At 42.3% G+C, this 23,350-nt stretch overlaps 1 protein-coding gene across 1 annotated transcript in view; it reads left to right on the top strand.

The window, feature by feature from the left end:
* Nucleotides 1–23,350, top strand: part of LOC105430774 (uncharacterized) — a 43,558-nt gene that overhangs the window by 5,777 nt on the left and 14,431 nt on the right. The gene's annotated exons all lie outside the window — the stretch shown is intronic.

The following is a 23,350-nucleotide window of genomic DNA, read 5'->3' as shown; positions in this document are numbered from 1 at the left end:
CTCTCTCGAATTTCTTGAATCCCCGGGAAAGTTACAAGACACGATAGTATCATGGGAACGTTTTAATTTCAGAAATTACGAGACCAGTGAATCATGCTTCCCGAAACGACTTTTTGGTTGGAAATAGATTTGGCAACTGGTGCAACTCGGTGCTTTATCAATAGGAAATACGAAACATCAGTGATTTTCCATTAATTTCACCAGTTTTGACTGACAGCTTATTTTCAAATGCTCTATTTGAGTTTCGTTTTCCGCATTCCGAAAGAGTATTAATATATGCAACGGTAATCGCGACAATAATTATTGTGTTAAGGTCAAATTGCTTTATAAACATACCATAAAGATAATACCAATGTTGGAGTTCTCACGATCCGATTTGGCATACGTGCTGAAGTAGCTCTCAGACGAGCTCTCTAATTAGGCGGGCTCTTTAATCAGTACTTGATTAACTTCCACAGCACAGAAATGCACACCCGTCGCGCATAAAGTGAAATGACAGGCACGAAGACACGCTGCGCGTGGAGTGAATATTCGCGAATGAAATCGAGCTCGTAAACTTCACTCTGCGGATTTCCCGTTTATTCGGCAGAGTGGAACAAGAGCCTCGTTGCCCGGCACAAAGAAAAAAAAAAAAAAAAAAAAAAAACGAAAGACGCAAAGTACTTTTCATTAATTAAAACATTTTTTTTTTCTTAGAAAGTCAGATTTTTTCAAGCTAACAGTCTCTCGAATTAATTGTGATTCTCAATGTCAAATGCGATTCTTTATTAAGATTCTTTATTACACAACACACCCTTATCTTTCATATTGTATTTTTTAACACTCTGACAAATGACACAATTATCGTGCAATTCTTCCGCGATATTGAAGCGCGCGAAGAGCGCGCCGTTACTTTGACGCTTTCTTTTGCCCACGCTTAGCTATCGAATGGCGAATCCCTTTTGCGTCAGAATATTGAAATCATCTTGCACGTAATTCAGTCGATGCGACTCATTATTAACTCCCGTACGAGAGTACCCTTTTCCATTTTATTGCCTCGCCAAAGAGCCGGCGCCTTTGCACTCGACTCTTTCAGCCACGTGGCAAAAGTACCGCTGTAATTACTTCGAATGCGCGACACACGAGAGGAGTAAGGCGAAATCCAGGAAGGATCTTGCTGATTCTTACATTATGCAACACATATGCCACGTATAAAAAACTTACATCGGGTCGATTCTCAAAATTCTTTCATATCGCGCGAAAGGTTCTCCCTCGATCTCTGCTATCTTCTGAAAATTTTCCTGAATTGATAACGCATTTCCCAGAGAGGAGATTTTATAAAAGATAAGGATTATGGTTATTACTGTGGTAATAGGATGATACATTGGTTGCCGTAGTAAAAACGAAGAGCGTCGGCATTGAAATCCCATCACATGCGATGATTTCGAGCCGCGGGGTAACTACATACTTTTATTAGACAAGACGCCGACTTATTTTCACCAGTAGCAACATGTACTAAACTACAATGAATTTCTCGTTAAGTAGAAAAACCGTTCGCTCTTTCACATCTAATCTCGTTCTTAATCTGTCTTTCTTTCCGAATCGATCAAATTTTCTATAGAGCCTTCCTACAGAGTCACGATTCGTACGAAGAAAATATTGTGGTAAAGATGATAATAAAGTTTTCATTATGTTAAAATGTATTGTTATTATGAACGAAGATTGCGATGTTTTTAAAAACATTATACGTTTTATACTATAATATTATAGACCATCCTTAATTTAATAAGGAAATACATGTCTTATGTAATTTAGATCACGATATGTTTTCTTAATGCATCTATTTCAATTTTTTAAGACACTGTCTATTTTCTTCTTCCGAAAATTCTACGTTTGGTATCCAGAATGACTGCAAAATTTTAGATAACTCGATACGTCACGTTTTTTCTTCAACTATCCACGTATTTTATCGTGAGTTTGTGAAGCAATAACATGCAAAATTTAAACTTTATAAATGGTTGCGTGCGATCTAAATCGTACTTTTGAGATCCATCGCACTATAAAATTCTGCTTTTATCTCTGTTCTACATCTACCGGTATCTGATAATTCCTTTAAGCTCGGCTGAATCTTCCTTTGCCGATCACCGTTTAAAAATCAAGATAAAGATGGATAATCTGACATAAGAAAAAACTTAACTCGCGGCTTAGATAATCTTCGAATATCCCTCTACAAATTTATATTTGCCGTAGAATCAAAGAAACTTCTTCGTTCGTTCTCCCAGGGTTTTCTCTTTATCGTCTCATCTGATTTTGCGCAGGCATAACATTACTCTCGTGCTTGATCGAATATCCCCGTAGAGAGTTCGCCTGCGCTTTCGCATTCAACCGAGCGCGATTGCGACGATTGCCAATTTTGACGAGTGGCCTTTGACCCCGTTTTCACGGCTGAGCTGCCCGCTTTCTTTTCCTTCGTCGCTTTTGTTTACATCCATTTAGGCGATCCGGGGCATCTACGAATCACGGCCGAGCATGCAAGCGCATCCGCCCCGGGGGGAAAACGAGGAAAAATAAACTGCGGAAAGAGCGAAACGAAGTGCACGCGGAAGTACGACTTTGGGATTCGCCCATCGAACCGTGAATTTCCGCATCGTGGAGATTTTGCGGCACGATGGATGACGGCGTGGCATTACAAGACCAGAGATGTATCTCTCGATAGATCGAAGTTGCCCCATGGACGAGTCCCCGGAGAGCAGACTTTAACCCTGTATTATTCCCTTCCATTTATTTATTTAAAACGCAAGTGATACCTCGATATCCGTTGAATTTATTTTGTAGCAACCGCGCCCATTCTTCCCTTTCGTACGCGTGATGGAACTATTAAAGCGTAAATATGCTTGTCGAAAAGTACGGAAAAATCCGTCGGCGGATGCGTTGTGACCGCACGACACATGGGAAATTACGAGTACAATCTCCGCGATATTGAGTAAGAGAAAGAGCGAGAAACGGGAAAGGGAAAGAGAGAGAGAGAGAGAGAGAGAGAGGGTGAGGAGGGAGACAGAGAGTGTCGTGTTTGAGAATATCGCTCGGGGAAATATCCGTCGTTTCGGATGTCAGAGGATCACGACATTCGGGGAATCGAGTGATGAATCGTGATGAACGGTGACGAACGCGCGAGAGTGGCGACGATTATCGTCGACAATCGGCTCTGCGTCATACACGCGGGGATGAAAAAAAAAAAGAGAGAGAGAGAGAGAGAAAGAGAGAGAAAGAGACTTGCGACGCGCGCCGTAATGACGCGTCCGTGAAATCGTTGGAAAACTACACGATCGATCGGATTCTACGAACGTGCGCGCGTTTCAATCTGGACGGCAAGCGTGAGACATTTGCGGATGTCGATGAGGGAACGAACGTTACCGGTTAATGCGACTTCTAATTAGCCTCGTTAAACTGCGCGACACTTACGTACGGGAACTTCACGCCGTGACACGCGATTAAGGAAGCTTCGATCGACGATTACGACGGCCCGACTGCTCGCGTCATAGCAATTTATCCTTGTCGGGATCTCTAAATAAATTGACAGGCAGCGCGTTATCGTATTCGCCGCGGGACAAATGAACACACCCCATTAGAGAATATTAGATAGGTTTGGATTAGCGAAAACAAGCCGTTGGTTAAAGCCGCTTTCGCAAACTCCCTTTGTGTCCCGACTTTTGAAAAGGGAGTAAAGCGATTTATCGTATTATGTAGATTAGCTGCAATAGTAAGTAACGAGAGACGTCGAGGATAACGTAGTGGAATAAATTAGGACGAGATCTTTGCGAGCGGTCGGTCGGTCGGTCGGTCGGTCGGCCGACAGATCTGAGGAGTGCAGATCGAGAGAATCTTAAAGGGGCACGTGAGAGAGAGGGATTTAATAATGCGAGTGCCAGGCCCGGCTCGAGCCAACGAGTGCCAGCTGCGCACTCGTTGCGTAACAAAGGGGGACGTTACGCGTTACTGAAACAACGTTAACGTCGGACACGAGAGCACGTGCGTCCGACAGGAAAGTGCATCGCCACGTAGCGCCGAGCGCGCGCGGCCGAAGGACGCGTAGATGATGGCGAGATGGTGGGTGAGAGTGTTAATTTCGTGTTTATCACACTCGTACGCGTGTGAACCCGGGTGCCGGGTTGCTTGGACTTTATCGCTGTCTCGCAGAAGACGACGGCAGAAAAACGATAATGCATTTATCGGGCCCGGCCGAGAAAGAGCGGCGCCGTTTCTCTCACGGCTAAATGGATTTCCGAAGGAGCAATTTATCGTAAAAGTGGAGTAAACGCCCTTTGTCCCGAGCCGCGCCGTCCGTTCGTGCGAGCGATAGTCTAATATCACCCGTCATTTCGTTCGGCGTATTAAAAATTCTTTGAGCGAGCCCGAAGCGCGCGTAACCCGCGCCCTTAAGAACACGTCCTTCTTCTTCTTTTTTCTTTTTTTTTTTTTTTTTTTAATTTCCGATAAGGATCTCATTTCTTTTATCTCTCGGCCATTTCTATAGACGTCGTTAATCCCAGGCAAATGAGACTAAACCTCCGTAATTACCTGCGAGAAATTTATCTTAAGCACGTATTTTAATATTATCGTAAGGGAAAAAAGAGGTAGTTAACTTTATGAGAAAAGTGGCAAGTTTCTGTCATCCGAAAGACAATTCTTTCGCGACCTGGCGTTCTCTTCCGCATTTTCCCTATCTCGAAACGCAATGTCGTGTCGCTAGCGCACGCTAATCGTTATTTATGCGTAACACAAACCGATTATACAAACCGATGTTTTGTACTCTCGTCGGATTACAGTCCAGACATATCTCAGCGCGCGCTCGATAATCTGCTGTAATATCGACATTGTAAGGTACATCGTAATACCACCGCCGATGTATCGTAATATAATAATCCGCGCTGTCGTGACATTGTGGGCGGCAACGGATGACGATGGGTAATTGTAACACCGCGGTGGCGTGGTGCCATCATTCGTAATGTCGCCGGCGCGACATACGTGTTCCGTATAACGTTACAGAGTCTAGCTTTACCTCGCCGTCTGACTCGCCGCGAGGTGATTCTACTGATGTCGACTTGATTGCGGCGGCGAGCTCGATAAACCCCCGAGTAACCCCATCGGACATCGGTCTCACGCCGAGCGTATTACCCCTGTCGTTTGTATTTTTTTTTTTTTTTTTTTATTATAAAAGGGAAAAGGTCAGCCTTGCGTGGAGCCTTCTGAAATAATCGATAATGCTAAACGATCAACGATCGATCAATTTAATCGTCGTTTCGATCCGATACGAGTATGATTATTTTATTTTCAACTGGTGGCAGAGACTCGATATGATCGGAAACTCCACTCAAGCGTGAAAACGCACAAAGTAAGTCCTTTCTTCGTCGATCCATTTCGTTTATTCATTAATTTACATGTCGGATAAACGACCGACAACCTGTTTTAAAATGTGTGTGAAGAATATTTAGAGCACACGAGCTGGCATTACCTCAAAATGAAAGGCACAAATTGCTTGTGTACTTTTCATAAAATAAAACAGACTTACGGACTGTTTATCTTGGGTTTTGGGAAAATAAAGATTATTTGCAGACTTAGATGGATAAATCAAAGGTGACTGGAATCTGTAACGTTCGATCACGCCAGTATTTAAGGCTTAAGAGTTAATACGACCGCCGAGTCCGATTCTGCGATACGGACGTTTATCTCTCCATCTGCAACGACGTTTCTCAACGGCGTTTCTCGCGGAAACGCTGAAACCACGACTGTTTCCGACCTATTTTGATCGCTCTTTACCTGTCCGCCCTGTGCGGCAGATCGTTGTTATTCCCCATTGTTATTAATATCAGGTATGGGAACGGAAGTTTAATAAAAATGGAAATAAAAAGAGGGAATTGGCAAAAATTCCTTCCCGAGAATATTACCATCGTCAGGAATTACGAATTACACGCGCCGTCAGTTCGCGACGACGTTCCAGCGCATGATGTGGAATTATTAAAAATATTATTTCTTGCGCGATCATATATACGTATATATAGAACGTGTGTCTGTGTGCTCGGTATGGCCGGTATGATTATTATCCGATAAATCCCGTTTTCATAGTTTTCATAGATACCACTGGTTGGCGTCGTCAAACTCGACGAATGACCCGCCGTCGTCGACAGACAATAAACTCGAAAATAGGTTCGTCCATCGAGCCACCGTGGCCCACACGCATGTTTTTTGCAGGAACTCCTCGTTTCCTCGTTTCCTTTTGAATAAGCGAAAATAATCTTTTTACTTGTCGAGCGAAATTGGAAGCTGCTCTCACACAAAATATGACGGGGTAACGCGTCACGAGCGAAGATGAAAGAGGATAGGCGGAATAATCGCGTATGAATTCAATCAAGCCTCAAAATATATTCACGGTTCCGGTTCTTCGATAATAAATTGAAAAGAGAAACCATCGCTGTATACCTCGATGAAATGTAGCCGTTGCACGGATTTACTTATTAATACTGGACATTACGCACGTGCCGAAAATGTAATAGATCAATAACGGCTATTGTATGGAATGATCATCAATAATACCGGTTATTAATTACACAGCAAAGTGCAGTAATCAAAATAATTTGCACGATTCCAAATATTTATCTTTATCTTTGATGTAGTGGGCCAACCGTAACATCCGGCCGAGAAGTTGGTTATCGCGAGCAATTGGCGAGTCAGCCAATAATATTTATAATTAATTCGTAGATGCGAAGGAGCACTTTCCCGGGTTTATTTGTCAGCGACAAGAGGGGGAGCTCAGTGACCCGGTGGTGACCCGGTTTTCAGGCTTCTGGTACACTCCTCCCGCGACCTTCTCCCACCTCCAAGCACCTAGTTCGCTGGCAGCAGACCCAATTGCTGGTTTCCAACTACCTACCCTCTATTCCCGCGCCTTCTTCCCCCGCCACCCCCGCCGACGTCCTTGCTCCGTCGTCGTCGTCGTCGTCGTCGTCGTCGTCGTCGTCGTCGTCGTCGTCGTCATTTTTATCGGCATCCGGTAGCTTCGATTTCACGATATTACCTGCTTCGACGATTTTTTTCGTTCCTTTCTAGATTTCCCGCCCGATGCCTTTGTACTTTTCAATCGTCGTTGATCTCTGAACAAAGCTGAATCTTTAAAGCTTTTTATAAAGATGTTCAAACGCAATCTTAACTTGTTATCTAATAGGAAGAAATAGCTGGCCAGAAATATTATGACAAATACTCACATCTTGATCCGCACTTCGTTCAAAAGAAAAGCTCTCTTGCCGTACGTTTGAAGGATCGGTCGAGAGATCGATCGAGGATTGCTGACAAATCCGAAAGATTCCTAGAGATTTCTCGAGAATAATTGAGACGGCTGTAAAGTCGCGGGGGGGGGGAGGGAGGCCTCCATAGTGATTTCGGAGATTCTCATTGACAGGAAACGTTCGCTTCCAAATAACGCAGAGGAAAATTACTGGAGGATTCCTTTCTTTTTGTAAGCGTTCGATAAACTCGAAGGACCTCGAAAAGCGCCGCTCCATTGACAATTCCTTTCCTTGGCAACTCCCATCCGGAGCTGATTAAAGGATTATAGTAAATGCCATTGTGCAGCGCATGGTAATATAATGATTCTTCCGATATTGAATTTTACATAGGTCTCTCTCTCCTGAGCATTGGCAGTGGAATCGGAGGTTTCAATAACGAATGCTAATTGTGTGCGTTATTGCGAACGGTGAACGCTTGGGAAAATTCATTCAATGGAAGCAGCCTACATATGCATATAAAAATATTTCGCGGTCGCGAGGCACCAATGAATTCTTCGGCGGGATTAATTCCACATGATATTTCCGCGAATCACAAAACGATATAGATCATGCTATATGCATTTATATATAAATACATTGGAATACGCTTGCCTGAGAAACTCTTTTCGCATTATCATTTCTATAAAGATTTATTAATGTATAAATAATAATAAAAACGATAAATTTTAGGCGCTTATTATCATTATTTACATATTTATTTATTCGTTATATTAACAAACGTATAAATAATTGCAACTGGCGTAATGTTAATTGTAACTTCTGCGAAATAATATAAAATAATACAAGAGATAACGATTCGTAATCGGGGGCGAAACAAACAATCACTAACGTAGCGCAAAACAGCCAATTTAACGATACAATCGATGAATGGATGCATCTCGTTTCTGACAAAAATTTCGCTGATTTTATTGCTTTCTATCCTTTTTTTCTCCATCTTTCTCTCTCTCTCTGTCTCCTTTTTTATTTTCAACCGGGAGACAAATCGAGACCGCCATTTTTTTTCATTGCAAGGCGAACAACGCTCGGCCTCGCTAATGGAATATTTTTCGACGGCTGTCTGCGTGACAGACATCGTTGCTAGAGTCGATAACAAGTTTTCCCCTGCCTTTCGTAAATGTAATATAATACTGACTTTCGGGAGATACAACGATGACGTAACGTCCTTATCTTCGTAAGAGCAATGTGGAAAATGCGAATGTCATTACTACTAATTGACCTTACATAAGATAATATATAAAATAATAATTAAATTGCACGTTTGCCCAAATGCAAATTCGTTTCCGAAATATCCTGCGGCAAATCCTGGATACTTCGAAAGTCCATTCAACAGCACGTGAAATAAAACGCAATAGCATGAAATTTGTACAATCTGGAAAAATAAAATTTTAACTGATGATTTCATAAGAATATATTTTACATTTTCTTTCTGCTTTGAAATTATGTTGCTCGTTAATCTGTTATACAGTGTGCTTTTATCATATTACTTTATTATTTATCTTCATTTTGTTATGTTATAGCTTATTAAATTTTATAAATTGATATATCGTGAAATATATTTATTCATAATACAATAGGATTGTAAATTTTTAAAACTAAAATAATATTCTACAACTACATACTATTGTTTTCTTTTTCTTCTTCTTTTTTTTTCCGAATATTAAACTTGATCCAAGTTTCATACACAATATTGTTCTTAAATATTATTATTTCTTTAGCAGTTCCATACTAACATTCTTTTTCTATATATAAAGTTTGTTAAAGCACAAAGATTGGTGAATTTCGATCCATCATTGATTCTAAGTGTGGAAACGTATTTGGAGAATGAAAGAAAAAAATGAAAGAAGATATAACCATCCAAACTAATAATTTATTACTCTCCAACCAGGCACGTTAGTTTCCACTCTCGTTCAATGACGGGGATGTAAAAAATATTTTTGAAACATTATAATACAACAGTTGCAAAAGTTTTGACGATAAAGGACCGTTCTGGATTCCACTTCTCGTATATAAAATGTCACACATTAACGTGTGCGACGACAGCAAGCCGCGCGTCATGATATTATATAATAAAAATATTGTTTTTATCATGTTACATCGGATAATTTTCACGTCAAGTCATTAAATGCATGTAGGATTGATTTAAACGCGGCCATTGTTCCGATTTGTGATTATAAAACACCGTGTGCTGGCTTAACGAAGCAATTTCACTCAGGTCGACATCGTCGACATCGACTCGACGACACAATGTGCCATCCGCACCCTCTCGGACTTTCAACGCAGAATTCGGTCGTCGATCAGAAACTTTCCCGTCGACCTCGGGGGACCGCGGCTTTTGTCTCGCGTTAAAAGCTACTCAGCAATCGTCCATTTACTTTGGCTTCTCTCGATCCGGGGGCAGACGCAGCGCACACGCGTTGTGATGTAAAATTCACATGTGCCGGGGTGAATTTGCACGCGTATGTGAGCGGAGATCGAGGCCGTACAACACCGCGGAGGGGGTGAGAACCGCGGGGGCAGATATTTTTCGATATTTTTTAGTTGCCGTTTCATCGTCACGAGGACTTATTCGCGGAATTGAGAGATGAAGATTACAAAATATACATTGGCCACGTGATAATATATAACTGATTTTTCGTGATGCTTTGACGGCTCTTCATTCGGCTAACTTTTCACTTTTAACTTTTCACTCAAATTTTCACAAATTTACATTTTTGTTACAAACAATTAATACAAAATTTATAAATAACGTAGTAAATGTTTTTGTTACTCGGTCGAAGGGTTCCGTATATATTTCGTCGATATTATTCTCAATATGCGATATTATCCTATCATTATAAGCTGAAATTATCGAACGTTAAACGTCACGACTAGAAACTAATATCGGTGCTGAATTATAATAATAATTACGACGTATCGCAGCTATGTTAATTTAATTACGAGGCATTATAATAGGCACTTTGTAAAATTACTTCTCCTTACATAGAGCGTCGCATTTCTAAAAGCGACATTCCACGTGTCGCGCTGTAACTGCTAAAGCGCACTAATAATTTCGCGTTACTTGCGTGTAATACGATTATAACGTTGCAAAGGAAAGCATTTGATTACATGCCCTTGTAAATTTGGCTTTGATATGGTAATTAACGCCGTATAATAATATACGCGCGAAGATATATATATATATATATATATATATGTGTGTGTGTGTGTGTGTGTGTGTGTGTGTGTGTGTGTGTGTGTGTGTGTGTGTATATATTATTCTATTCGACGACATTTCACCAAGCAATTATTAATCGTATTACGTTTATATTCTCGCGAGCTATTATATGTAGATTATTAGGTACGGGTGTAATGCGGATTGTAATAATGAGTAGCGTTCACTTCGTACCCACGCTTTTGCTATCGATGTCTTTCACCGTAAACGCGTAAATTTCTTTTTGCTCGTCGGCCGAACGTGGGTTTAAAATAACTTGAGCAATTTCCTCACGGTAACAACTTTGATAGACATTTTTTTATACACGTGTACCTGTTTCAATTTTGCGTATATTGGGTATATTCTCATTTTAGTATACGCTTTTCATTCGGTGTACGTTGTTAATTTTCACGGAACATCAACGAGACTGAAACGTACGCGACGGCTGATAATTTACGGCAGTCTTACGACACTGGACATTCTAGTTTCGTCTACGGAAACGAAATCGAGTTTGCATCTCGCGTCGTTTCTATCGCGATTGGATGCCACGTCTTATTTCGAGACGATCGCGTCTCGGAAGAATAGAAGAGAATTTTATCGATCGTTGCTTCGACCACCGGACGCGTCGGCACGTTTCGAGCACCCATCCAGTTGAAACGTCGCGAACAAACGCGGATACTCGAAGAGAGAGATGTGATTTAGATTTGTCACTCGCACGTACACATACATAAATGTAAATAGACAAACAAATACACACACACACACACACACACACACACACACACACACAGAGAATAACTATTTGTACCAGGGATAATTCAATTGACGAAGCGGATCAAATGGCGACGGCTGCTCCCGTGTACTTAATCGATATCGTAATTGCATCTGTAATAGGCCGCTTGCATAACCAACTCGTTATCGAGTCTCTTTCGATTCTTTTCTTAGTCCTCATAAAGTCGGGCTCGATAATTGAAACGTATTATATCAAGTTTGGCGAGACAGAATTTACCTCGAGTGCGCGGCGGCTTATTCCCGCCGGTTCGATGGAAACCGCCCACGGAAACATTTGTCAACGTTTTACAAGCGATATTCAGTCAATTCAAACAAATTTTCCCGTGCTCCCCGTTGGCTTCTCGAATCGTTTCGTTAACTACTTCGAAGCGCTTTAAAATTTACCTTAGCTCATCGCCTCCCGCGCTTTTTTTCGTTTCACTTCGCGATCGGGGATCTCAAACTTTTATTGCAGCGTCCACCTGTCTTGCACGCCCGTTTTCCGCCGCTTAAGCTTGAAATATTCCCGACTCGTTGCCAACATCCTTTTTCGTATCTCGCGAAAAAGAGTTCCTTACGCTGTAAGGTACGACATACGCTCCTACAAATTTTAAAAGCTTTCCTAGGCTTCGCTAGGTTAATTGAAATTTCAATCTCCTGCATTTCCTGCTTTCAATTACCGTTATAAACGCTGCATTAATATGCTTTATATTATAAATATTTAAATTATTGCGGGTAAATTATTGCGACACGAAATGAAGTTTAATCCGAAATTAATTAATTGCACGATGTATATCGAACACACTGTACTCTACCGTCGTTATTTACAAGGGAATATCGGAAAAGCTTTATCTTGTCATGTGTACAGCAGTTTTTCAGTTGATCGCGCGTTCGCGATCGAAATGTCTCTATGAGATATATTTCAGTGATCTTCTTTGCGGCTCGCGCATTCCAAGGCGTGCAGACGCGAGAGAAGAAATTTCAGTTTATTTCTTCCAGAGGTCTTCATTTTCCGCTCAGTCTTTTTTAACATTTTGTAAACGGGGGTAGGGTTCTTTTCGTGGCGTGGCCTCCGTTAACCGCATATCGGCACGCGCCCAGAATTACGGTGTCGTCCACAGTGATCTCTAATGATCGCGAGCCGGGATCTCGGAAACGAAATCCCGGAACGAGAGATCCGGTAATCCTCGAGGCAGAAGCTAATCCCGAAACGTGCCCCTCGTTCGCCAGCGACGAGTCCACGGCGCGGACACGCGCGAAATTTCATTTTCATCATTGTCAGGCGTAGTCGCCGTCACGGTGTGTTTCTCAAACACACCGGGCAAAGCTGCCCATACGAAATTCCGGGCAAACGGTGCCGAACTGTAAAGTATAAACACGGACGCTCCGCGCATTCTCATTCAAAGTTTAAACGAAATATCTAAAAACGTGGACAGAAAATGTAACGGGATAATTCCCAAATGAAATCTATTACCAACTAAGTTCGCCGTGGCCCAATTTCTTCTTTTGTAACGCCCGTCCCGTTTCAGAAGCGAAACCTCATTTCGATTCTATCTATCCCATTTTCTCTCCATCCATCCCCGCCCCCTCTCCTCATCCCTTCCCTCTTTTTCTCTCTTGCTGTTCTTTCTTTTTCGCCTCTCCGCCTAATGTTACGGTTTCTCTTTTTGTCTTATTTTTAGACCATTCGTTAAGAATGCTTCTCGTGAGTCTCACGTATCCCGGAGTGTTATACGGACGTGCAGAAAACTCTGGCATTGAATTCGCAGTGAGCTTTGAAAATGCGACTTTAAGCCGGATTCCTCATTCAGTCGGCATGTCTACTGAAAAATCCTGAGTGTCCCGTAACGGCCCTTACTTGATGACAATCTCTTTTCTCTCTTCCCTTTTTCCTTGTCCCGCTTTCGGGGTTCGCCACTGAATTCTTTTGAACGGCTGTGTGTCGCAGTCGCGGATGGAGAATTGCAAGGCGTTGAATTACATGGCGCACTTTCGAGATACAAATGTCCCCTCGAGAGTTTTCGTCGGATTCCCGACGTCCGGCGAGGAGCACAGTTTTTCGCGTTGCAGAAAGAGTTGAACGATCGAGAACCGATAATTATCAACTCCCGGGGGATCGTTAATAATCCTCGCGCGATAAAATACGAGTTGGAAATTTATGAGAAGGAAAATCACACTCTCTTCACGAATTTCTCTTACGGGTTGCAATTTTTCTTACGACACTCGCGCATGCATCGTTTCTCGAGCAGCACGAGAGACGGCAGCCGTTCGTCCCTGTCGCACACAGGATTTCCAGGATGTGTAATCCTTCCATTCGAGCGAGCCGTAAAAAAAGCTTCCCTACGAATGGCGGCCGAATGAAGCGCGCGACCTCGATTCGTCGCTCGTGTGTGACTATTCTCTCTCTCTCTCTCTCTCTCTCTCGTCGGGGGAAATCCTTTTCTCTTTTCATTTTCTCTCTTTTATTACTCGATATTCTTAATCTCAATGCTTTTTGATCAATCGAAATGAAAGATCTTTGCTGCGGATTCATCGACACATTGCGGCTGCATACGTCGATACTTTGACGACGCGCCTCCTCCTCCCCCCCCCCCCTCGGACGCTCTTTCGATCAGATATCACTGGATATCGAGACGCCGGTTAATCGGTTGCGCAAAATACCTCGGCGGAAAATAAACATCGATAAAGATGCAGATTTATTCAGCCCGCTTCACAACGGACGGATGTTTGTTGCAGCAAAAGTTTCCTCCTTCGCCGTTGTTCCGCGTCACCGAGTTTGTTTCAATCGGAGAAACGTAGACGTAGTTTCGCTTGCTTTGTGACAGGACGATTAAAGGAGGTGACAGGCTGACATCGCTTTGTTTAACGTTTCACTTCAGCTCCCGCGTCTCTCCTGCATTTCCTTCTCTCGTTCTTTTCACCGTCGCTCGTGCGACATCCCGGACGTAGAAGGGCCCCTTTGTCTCTCCATTACTGTGATTATTGGGAGAGACGCGCCGCGGAATTTTCATTTCGCTCATCTCGCGCGCGAGCAAGCAGTCTATTTATTCGGTCTTATTTAATTTTCGAATTTTGCCGCGAGTGTCGGGCGGCTTGATCTTATTTCCTTCTCCGACTTTACACAACAAGTCGGAAATGCTTGTACGGGCGGAACGGGCTTTCGGTATTTTGCAATTTATTTTCATAGACTTTGCGGAATTATTTGTTGAAAAATTTATATGAGAGAATTACGTTCAACTGATCGAAAAAACGAGTAACAACATTCGCTTATTGCAAACGATTAAAGGGAATTACTTAATTGACCTCTCTTCTTTTGCCAGTCTTTTAACTGAAGCACCATTATATTTATCAAGCAAATTTAATTTCAGATCATGTAGAATCATATATCCGCCTTCATACATCAAAGCATGACTTTACATTACCAATTTGTCGCACATTCATTTTTCCAGGATTCTTCCGGGAAAAATGAATGAAGTTAGCTTACGGCACTAACTTTGTAGAATTCTTTTCCAGATTTTCTGCAAATCGAAATCCGAGAATTTTCATGACAAAAAATCTTGTAAACATAAAAAATATAAATATGTAATAATAATAATAATAATAATAATAATAATAATAATAATAAAGAATTTAAAATGTTGCAATGTTGAATTGATTATTGTTTTTAATTGTGAATATAAAATCAATAAAAAAAAAAACATTCAGTTTTTCCTCATAGATAAGTAGCCCAATTAAAGGGGAGGAGGAGGAGGTGTATTTGAATCTTTTTTTTCTTTCTTTAATTTTTTTTCCTTTCTTCGCGCTATTATTCAGGATAGATGAGCAACTTACGAGCATAATTTCCTAATCGATGTGATTATAATGCAATTTGTAGCGCGGAGGAAGAATGCGGAATGAAAATAAGGGACTGTAAAACTCAGAACTGCGATCTCGCCCGCAATAGCAACTTCAGAATTAACTTCGTTCGGGAACGAGGGCGCTCTAACGAGTGCTTAACTTTGATGGGTTTCGCCCAGTCCTGCTGTCGTTTTCGCTCGGCGAATTAAGGCTCGCGGAATATCGACTTTGGTGATCGATCGCGGGTAATCTGGGTCGAATTGGAGGAGCGTAAAACCTAGAAGAATACATCGTTATAATGGCGTTCCGCGCACTTCCCGATCCAACTTTTTAATCGCATCGAAAAGTCGACTGTTCCTTCGCCGCGAGAGGACCGAGAAGGTTTAACTCGGATCGCGCGATAATAACGACAGCGAAATTGACTGCGAAGTTTTCTTGTCGCTCCTAAGAAACCTATTTACACAAAAGCATCGAAATTTTGTCAAGAGAAGAAGAAGAAGAGAACAAGTCAATTTCGGGTTTGTCAAGCAACCTATTATTCACAGTTAATGTTCTAGAATAAGGTATTTTACATTAATTGTACAGTCATCTAAAAGGTATCGACTTACGTGTAATTTACTATTTGTAATTTTATATTCAGTATTCTTGTGATATATATATATATATATATATATATATATATATATATATATATAAATTAGAGATTGAATTCTATCCTAAACGCTGTGAATTATAGATCGCCTAAAATGATCTGAAGACCAATCCGTTCTCAAGCACAAGGTACATAATGCTCGGTCTGTTTTCTTATTATACTATATAATTCTACGGTATGTCTATGTACATTATACTCGAACAGAAACTCGACTGTCACAATGACTGATATCGACGAGGCTGAAGATAATTCTACTGGCGGAATATGAGGCTACCACGCGGAATCTTTCGAGTTTGATTTTCATGAAAATTTATGCAATTACTGAAGTGAAAAATTCAAAAATTCGACAATGATTGTTTATAGTTGTTCTTCTCAGTTGTTATTTCTTTTCACACATGTGGACACTGATCCGAAAGTCGATCCTCCTCGTCGTCTTTAAGCTACTCCCAAGTTCTCACAGTTATTTTCACGCGAATACACACGATGTCGCCGTGAATGAGTCTTCACGGGGAATACACGAGGTCACTTTTGTCGATTGCGAAAAGCTCGCAGCTGTCCGTGTTTGCCTACAAAAGTGAAGGATGACCGAGTTTTGCAGTATTGGCATCGCAGCGTTTGAGAAATACTTGCTAATATAATGTAAATAGTTGCTTTCGATAATTTGAGCTTGAGATAATGCACAATGAGCTGCATTAATGTTCCAACATATCTGCGTTTACAAGAGATCCTCACAATCTCGACTGATTTTATTCATCTTTTACAAATATGAAAAAAAATTTCGCGCGAACGCGCGAATTAAAGTTGGATCAAATTAATCATGAAAAAAAATTTTTTCCTACTATAATCGTTGTAATATTTAAACTTTTTATTTAAACAATTTTTAAGTGTTTCAAATATTCGTTTTCTCATTTAATTTTATGTTGCATTTTTCAAATTCATCGTCGAATAATTTATGTGTTAACAGAATGTAATAAAGCAATTCATAAAGTAAATTATCCATAAGTATGTGAAAGCGATCTGCGGTTTTCTACCATTACTTGCTCGTCGAACTTCAGTATGCAAAATAGCATTTTACCTCTTATATCTCAATTTTGTAATTTTAAACGGAACCTTCGCAATACGCGCCGACCATGTATTTTTAATGTGAATAAAATTTTCCCGATAATAGCTTCATACATTTTTCTAGCTCAGGAATTATTGTGAATTATGCACCTCCAATATTATTATTTTTCATGTACTTTAAATATGAACTAACAAAACAAGATATATAACAGAGCAATATTACCTTTTAATAATTATTTAAATTATTAAAATTGTTTTTATAGGTAAAACCAAAATATCTTGTCTTTGTAATTATTCAATTTCCTATCTCATTTTGCATTATCACAGATGACGTGAATCTTTATAACAAAGCAAAATATCTTTATTATAATTAAAATTCTTATTGTAATCGAAAAAACCTTATTAATAACCTTCCTTCAAGGGATTTTCTCGCGGATGAAACTTGTCCGCCGCGTTGACGTTTATTGTTTCGGTTAATGAGACATTGCGATGTGTATTGGGGCTTACGATTATATCACGGCGATATGAGGTGCCAGTAAGAAATTCAATTAAGCAGCCGCCGTAGGAGAGCGGGGTCGAGGTAATTTCGCCAAGTCGATACGCGCCGCGTGTCGCCAGTTGTTTGGCGTAAAAGCTCGCTACCGGCTAATTTAATCGCGCAAACGCACCGTGTCGCGCCGTCGAGAGTCGCGAATGAAAGCGCGTATAACTAAAACGCGGCGAGCCCACTCGCGGAAAATCGATACTCGATAATTGCGTCGCGCGATATTTTTCCGCTCGATGTTCGACGAGCGATCGCTCGATGCTCAAAGCGATCGTTCGTCTGTGAACTCATTCAACAACAACGAGAACTCCAAATCGACCGAAAAATCCACCGTTCGAAATTCCCAGAGCCGGAGATTTCCCACCTGGGTTATCCAATTTTTTGACAAGCACGATGACGGATCACGGATCCCATTGCGAAGTAAAGCCCGCGTTCTTCCGCGTCAGGCGTCGCTGCGACACGACGGCGCGACTACGTGCGCTATGTTTTATCAGATGGTTTTATTAGATTACGAGATCTATCTTGTAATACAGGTGAACACATAGAGACGGGTAGGAGGGAAAGGGGGAGGGGAAGAGAAGAGCGTGGGTGGTAGAGAGAGAGACCAGGTAAATCCGGGTCACGTCGAGCCAGCAACCGGATGCTAGACCCGGCCCCAACCTCAGCCACCTTGCTGTAGGTCACCTTTCGCCCTTAACGTCGCCGTTTCCTTCGCCCCTCATCCCTTTCAATTATCGCCGGTTGCTCCTCGAGCGCGGAATTTCCTCATTGTATAGCGATGCTTAAACGCGTCCTTTCTCCGGACCTCCGTAATGAGTACGGTACGGCAATGAAATATGGTGCGTGATAAAATGACAAAAATGCCCTCGATATTGATGTCAAACCGATCGCCAATCGACCATATATGTGTATATACATTAAAAAGAAAAATTGAAAATTTTAAAACTATCGAAAAAAAAAAAAAAAAACAATGGTAGTAAAAATCTCTTTCAGGCGTTATCACGCAATCTGCCACGTCCTCTCATCCTCGAGATCCGCGAGATTGCACATTTTTACATTAGAATTCGAAAAATATAGAATCATTCAGACATTTATACAGGATATCTCTTAACTACGTGTCGATATTTCAGGGGAAATATGAATCTGAAGCTCGGGGAAAGAAATGTCATGCGAGCGTGGAAATCGAATTTCGTTTTCCAAATCGCGATAAGCGATAGGGAAAAAAATAAGTATTCGCGCACGTATGGGAAACCGTGTCGAAAATCCGCCAACAGGGAATTCTTTTACATGAGAGCGTAATTAGCATTTCCATTTTCCGGAAACAGGTGGAAATCCTTACTCCGCGTTTAACGAAAGCGCCTCTCCGACGAGAGTCGTTTATCTTCATTCATATGAGAGGGGATAGGAGGGGGAGAAAGTTGGAACAAAATTCGATATTTTGTCATCTCGACGGAGACGAGATAAATAAAAAAAAAAAAAAAAAAAAGAAGGAAACGGAGTACGAGTTCTTCGCTGCGAACGCTCTGTTTCACGACTGCCCGCGAGCGAATGCATAATCGTATTAGAGCCCAGTAGTGGCGCATTGGGACGAGAAGTCTGGCGACTCTTTTCGGATACGCATCCTGCATCCTGCATCCTCGTAAAAATGTTATATTTCACGATGACCCAGTTTACCCGCGCGTATCGTCGCGCGCCGCCATGCCGAACAATCCGGATGAATATTTTGGTAACGCATCCCCGGTCCCGCATCGCGCCCGATCTCGTTTTGCAATTTAGATGCCGGTGTTACAAGCAGCTTATCGATTCTTTTAGCCCAAGTATTCGAAATATTTGTGACGGAGTACGGCGGCGGATAATGGGCGCGTATCCCTGCCCGTTTTTGACGACGCGTCAAATTCAACGCGTCGCGTCGAGACCGGATACCGCAAACTCTCTCTCTCTCTCTCTCTCTCTCTCTCTCTTCCCTTCCTCTTCCCGCGGCTTTTTGCCGGGGCTGACGTTTAATCTTATTAGCAGCCGTTTGACGCGCGTTGACGGAATTCCGAGATGTTTTGAAATGCGCGCGTATATATCGAGGGATCGCGAATAAGTCGTCACATGGAGGTCACGATGTCTCTCCCATTTGCGGGACGTGAGTCGTATACATATTAGAGCAAGCGTCAGCCGAAAGAAAAGCAAGAAACGGAAGACCTCCGCGGTGCAGCGGCGGTACCATAAATTCTCTGCTGTACAATGGGGACAACACGTTAAGCGGGATGTACAATGCGGGAAGAAAGGAATTTCCATCGTTGCATTCATCTAAGAGAAAAAAAAGAGAGAGAGAGAGAGAGAGAGAGAGAGAGAGAGAGAGAGAGAACAGAAGAAGAAGAAGAAGAAAAAGAAGAAGGATCGTCTAATTTTCAATATCCGTCCGCGGTGTCGACGGGTTAAGTATTCATTATGCGAAGAGCGCGAGGATTCGTGCGTTGAATTTTCTTCGGCAAATTCCGGCCCGTGCATCCGGATTAATTACGAAACCGCCGGCGACTCCTCCTCGTCGAGGATGCCTCCGCTCTACGGGAGACCACATCGCGGGGCTTTAATTAACACGACGGGCACGTGATTCTTTCCACCGTTTATGCCTGCGCGGGCATCAACGGGAGACGGGAGGGTTTTCACGAACGGAGACACCGCGGGCTTCCTCGTGTCCACGGATGGATGCGCGCTTCTTCTTCTTCTTCGCGCGCGGTGCCTCGAGTGTCGCTCGAAAGCGCAGCTGGAGAGATCCTCTCCAACGCCTTGGCGCCGCAAGACGCAAAATGAAGCAAAAAACGCACAGTTGATTTATGAATATTCCAATATTCCGCGATACGCTCTTTCTCTCCTCTTCCGCATAATGAACGAGAAGCCGCGCGAGAAGCCGCGTAAGGATACATAATTCAGCGAACGGGTGTAATAATAAGTTGTAAACTAAACTACGGGGGCGTAACAATGTAACATGCAAATAACAATGTAAATTATGCAACCGTGTAAAATTTTTCACACGGTGATATAGTCATAGTCGCGTCATTCTTCGCGGGACCATTACATTCGCGCGTTGGTATTTATAAATATTGCGAACATTTGAGTAATTTAATCGCTTTTTAACTGTAGAATAGGCTAATAGCTTGGCGTCGGCACAAGACGGACTATGCGAGCGAGCACGAAAGATGAAAGGTTCCGTGGGAGATACCCGACAAAATTAATTAACGTCGACGTTCCTGGCGCTGCGTGTTATTTTCCATCCTCTCTATCGTAACGAATTAATTCCGGCGCGGATCAAAGGGAGACGCTGCCTCCGCGCTGATTCCTGTTTACACTTTGCGGAATCGCGAGAATTTCCAAAGGCAAGTAAGGCGAATCGCGCGGGACTAGAATCCCGAAGGGAAAGCCGCGGTTTCATCCCCGTATTTGTTCTCATCGCGCACCCTTAGCTTGATGTCAAGCTGGTAATCAAAACACGTACCGCGCCCTGTGCCCCCACGATAAATCGCGAGAGCTTCCCTATGGGAGATAGTTTGAGATTTTACTAAGAAACTTAAGAGAGACTACCGAGAAACTTATATACCGTGAAATATGAAATATTCGATTCGAGCGAACCTCGTTGTTATGCTTCTTAATGCTTTTTTCATTTCTGACGTCAGTCGTGGAAGAACCGTTTGCCGTTTAAATTGCGTATATCAAATCGTCCTATATAGTATTTCTTTTTATTCCGTGTTTTCTCTCGCGTAATAAGAGAATTTCATATTTTGTATTTGGCGCAAAGATCGGGCGATCCCGTGTAACTTTTCTAATATGCGCTTGGAATTTTCCTCGTTTGATACTACCGAGCTGAGAGAGGGAAAAGCCATTTCTCTAGCCCTTTCACAGTCGCAGCTGGCCACTTCGCACAAACTGTGTGCCTCGGCATTGTAATAATTATCGCTCGAAAGCTCATTTCTCGTCTCTGTCGATATCAATGCAGCCCGATAACCGCCGCTGGGAAGAGTCATTCGCGTACCCGCATCGAAAATGTCGGCGACATTAATTGCAACTAGGACGCTCCCTCGGATCTTTGTAATTAAACGTTATATTGCTTCGAAGCAGAAAGGAGACACGATTTGGCAGCGATGTACTTGATTACATTCGCTGACATGTTTTCGACAAAGATTTTAATTATAAATATCGACTCGTCCCATTTTCATTTTCCGCATTTTGCAACGCGAAGATCTCATTCATCGATAAGTCGTTCGTCAATTAACGATTCTTTGTTAGGGACGATGGAGCGCAATGTCTGTCAGTTACGCTTCATTCCATCGTTCGATATAACACCTTTACGTACGGGGGGATTTTATCTTCACACGTACACGAAGAAAAACACAAGGTACCCATAAATTTTTCAGAGTCGTAAGACCAATAACGCGGCGTTTATTATTCGCGACGTATACACGGGAAAATATCCCTCACGAAATCGCCCACGCATCTCGCAATAAAGCGGCACGTCGCGTTACGCGCTTGAAAATATCGCGAGCTTTATTGGTATTTATGAAATTTTTACTCGCGGAAAAGAGACGAATGCGTTAACTTTGTTATACTTAAAAAAGTCTCTTGGTCACGCGATCTGTTTGTAAAAAAAAGAATTGATGAAATACTATTCTCTCTCTGCCCCCTCTCTCTCTCTCTCTCTCTCTCTCTCTCTCTCTCTCTCTCTCTTCCTATATTCTTGCTTTATTCTAAAAAGTTGTCCTAGCGGAATAAGCGGTACTTTTGGGACACGAAGTCTGGATATATGTCTAAAGTCAGGTACGGAAGAAGTTCCGCGACGGGTCTCACCAGCGGGATGAGTAATGGGCAAGTCTGCGTACTGTAGCGAGCAGTTTGTCGTCGAAACTAACCAAGGTCCCTGGCAGCTCATTTCGCAGCAGGGCACGTAATTCAATTTCCATGTAGCGATTCCCCTGTCCTGGCCTCGTGGCTCGTCCCTCTCGGCCCGCCCGGCCCGAACCCGGGCGAGAACCGAAATTATCTCAGGGCGTCACTTTGCTAGGCGCGAACGCATTCTCGGGATGTTTGCACGCGCCTCGAATGTCAAAGCGAGTCTATTATTACATCATGCCTGCGGCTTGTTATATTATACAAAATGATAGCAATAAAATTACCCCGTCAATCCCAAAGTGATTTGTCTCTGATTGTCGTCGTCGCGACGCTTTCCGTTCCGTTTTTGTCGTAATCGCTCTCCGTATCTCTGTTCCACCCTTATCGAATTTATATAAATCCCCTCATTTAGCTATTAACGAACGGAGGCGTGTTGCAAAATATCTTATTTGATCTCGAAACTCTCTCGAATGATAATCGATGGTGTCCGGCATGAAAGTACGGGATTAAGTCGAGTACTCCGTTGAAAGTGGTTTAGGAAAGAAATGATGGTGGGATAATAAACGCGAAGGCGACGGTCCTTTTCTAATCTTGAGAGGATAAAAATGCTCGAGGACGAAATCCGAAACGAGGATATTCAGAAGCATTGTTCATTTCGGTGATATAAAATCGGGATTGCGCGATCCGACGCGAGCCGGCTTGACTTCATTCTCTAAGAAGTGACTTTCCAAATGTGCGGGGAATAAGATTTTCTTGAGAATTAAGGGACCATCCTCCTTTTCTTCTTTCGGTTCGATAAACGTCAGATGAAAAGGGGCGACTTTATTCTTTCCTTCTCTCTCTTTCTCTCTCTCTCTCTCTTTCCTTTCTTCCCATGGAATAAGGATATAGCGAGGTAGCGTCCGTTCTGATTCTCATCACTCAGATTCGGCAGATCGATGATTTATTCCGAAAAGTTTGAATTGAATCGCGATATTAAGAATTCCATGCGCTGGGTGATCCAACTAAATGCGCATGCGGAATATGACAGGCATACCCTCGATTCTTTGCGGCAACGATCGCGTTTCCAAAGTCGAGACCTACTCGGGTCTTTAATTATTTCT

Source organism: Pogonomyrmex barbatus, unplaced genomic scaffold (assembly GCF_055798465.1).
Source record: "Pogonomyrmex barbatus isolate J1 unplaced genomic scaffold, ASM5579846v1 scaffold17, whole genome shotgun sequence".
Classification (NCBI taxonomy): domain Eukaryota; kingdom Metazoa; phylum Arthropoda; class Insecta; order Hymenoptera; family Formicidae; genus Pogonomyrmex; species Pogonomyrmex barbatus.
The sequence above is the reverse complement of the archived record's forward strand: the minus strand, read 5'-3'. Positions and strand labels throughout refer to the sequence as shown.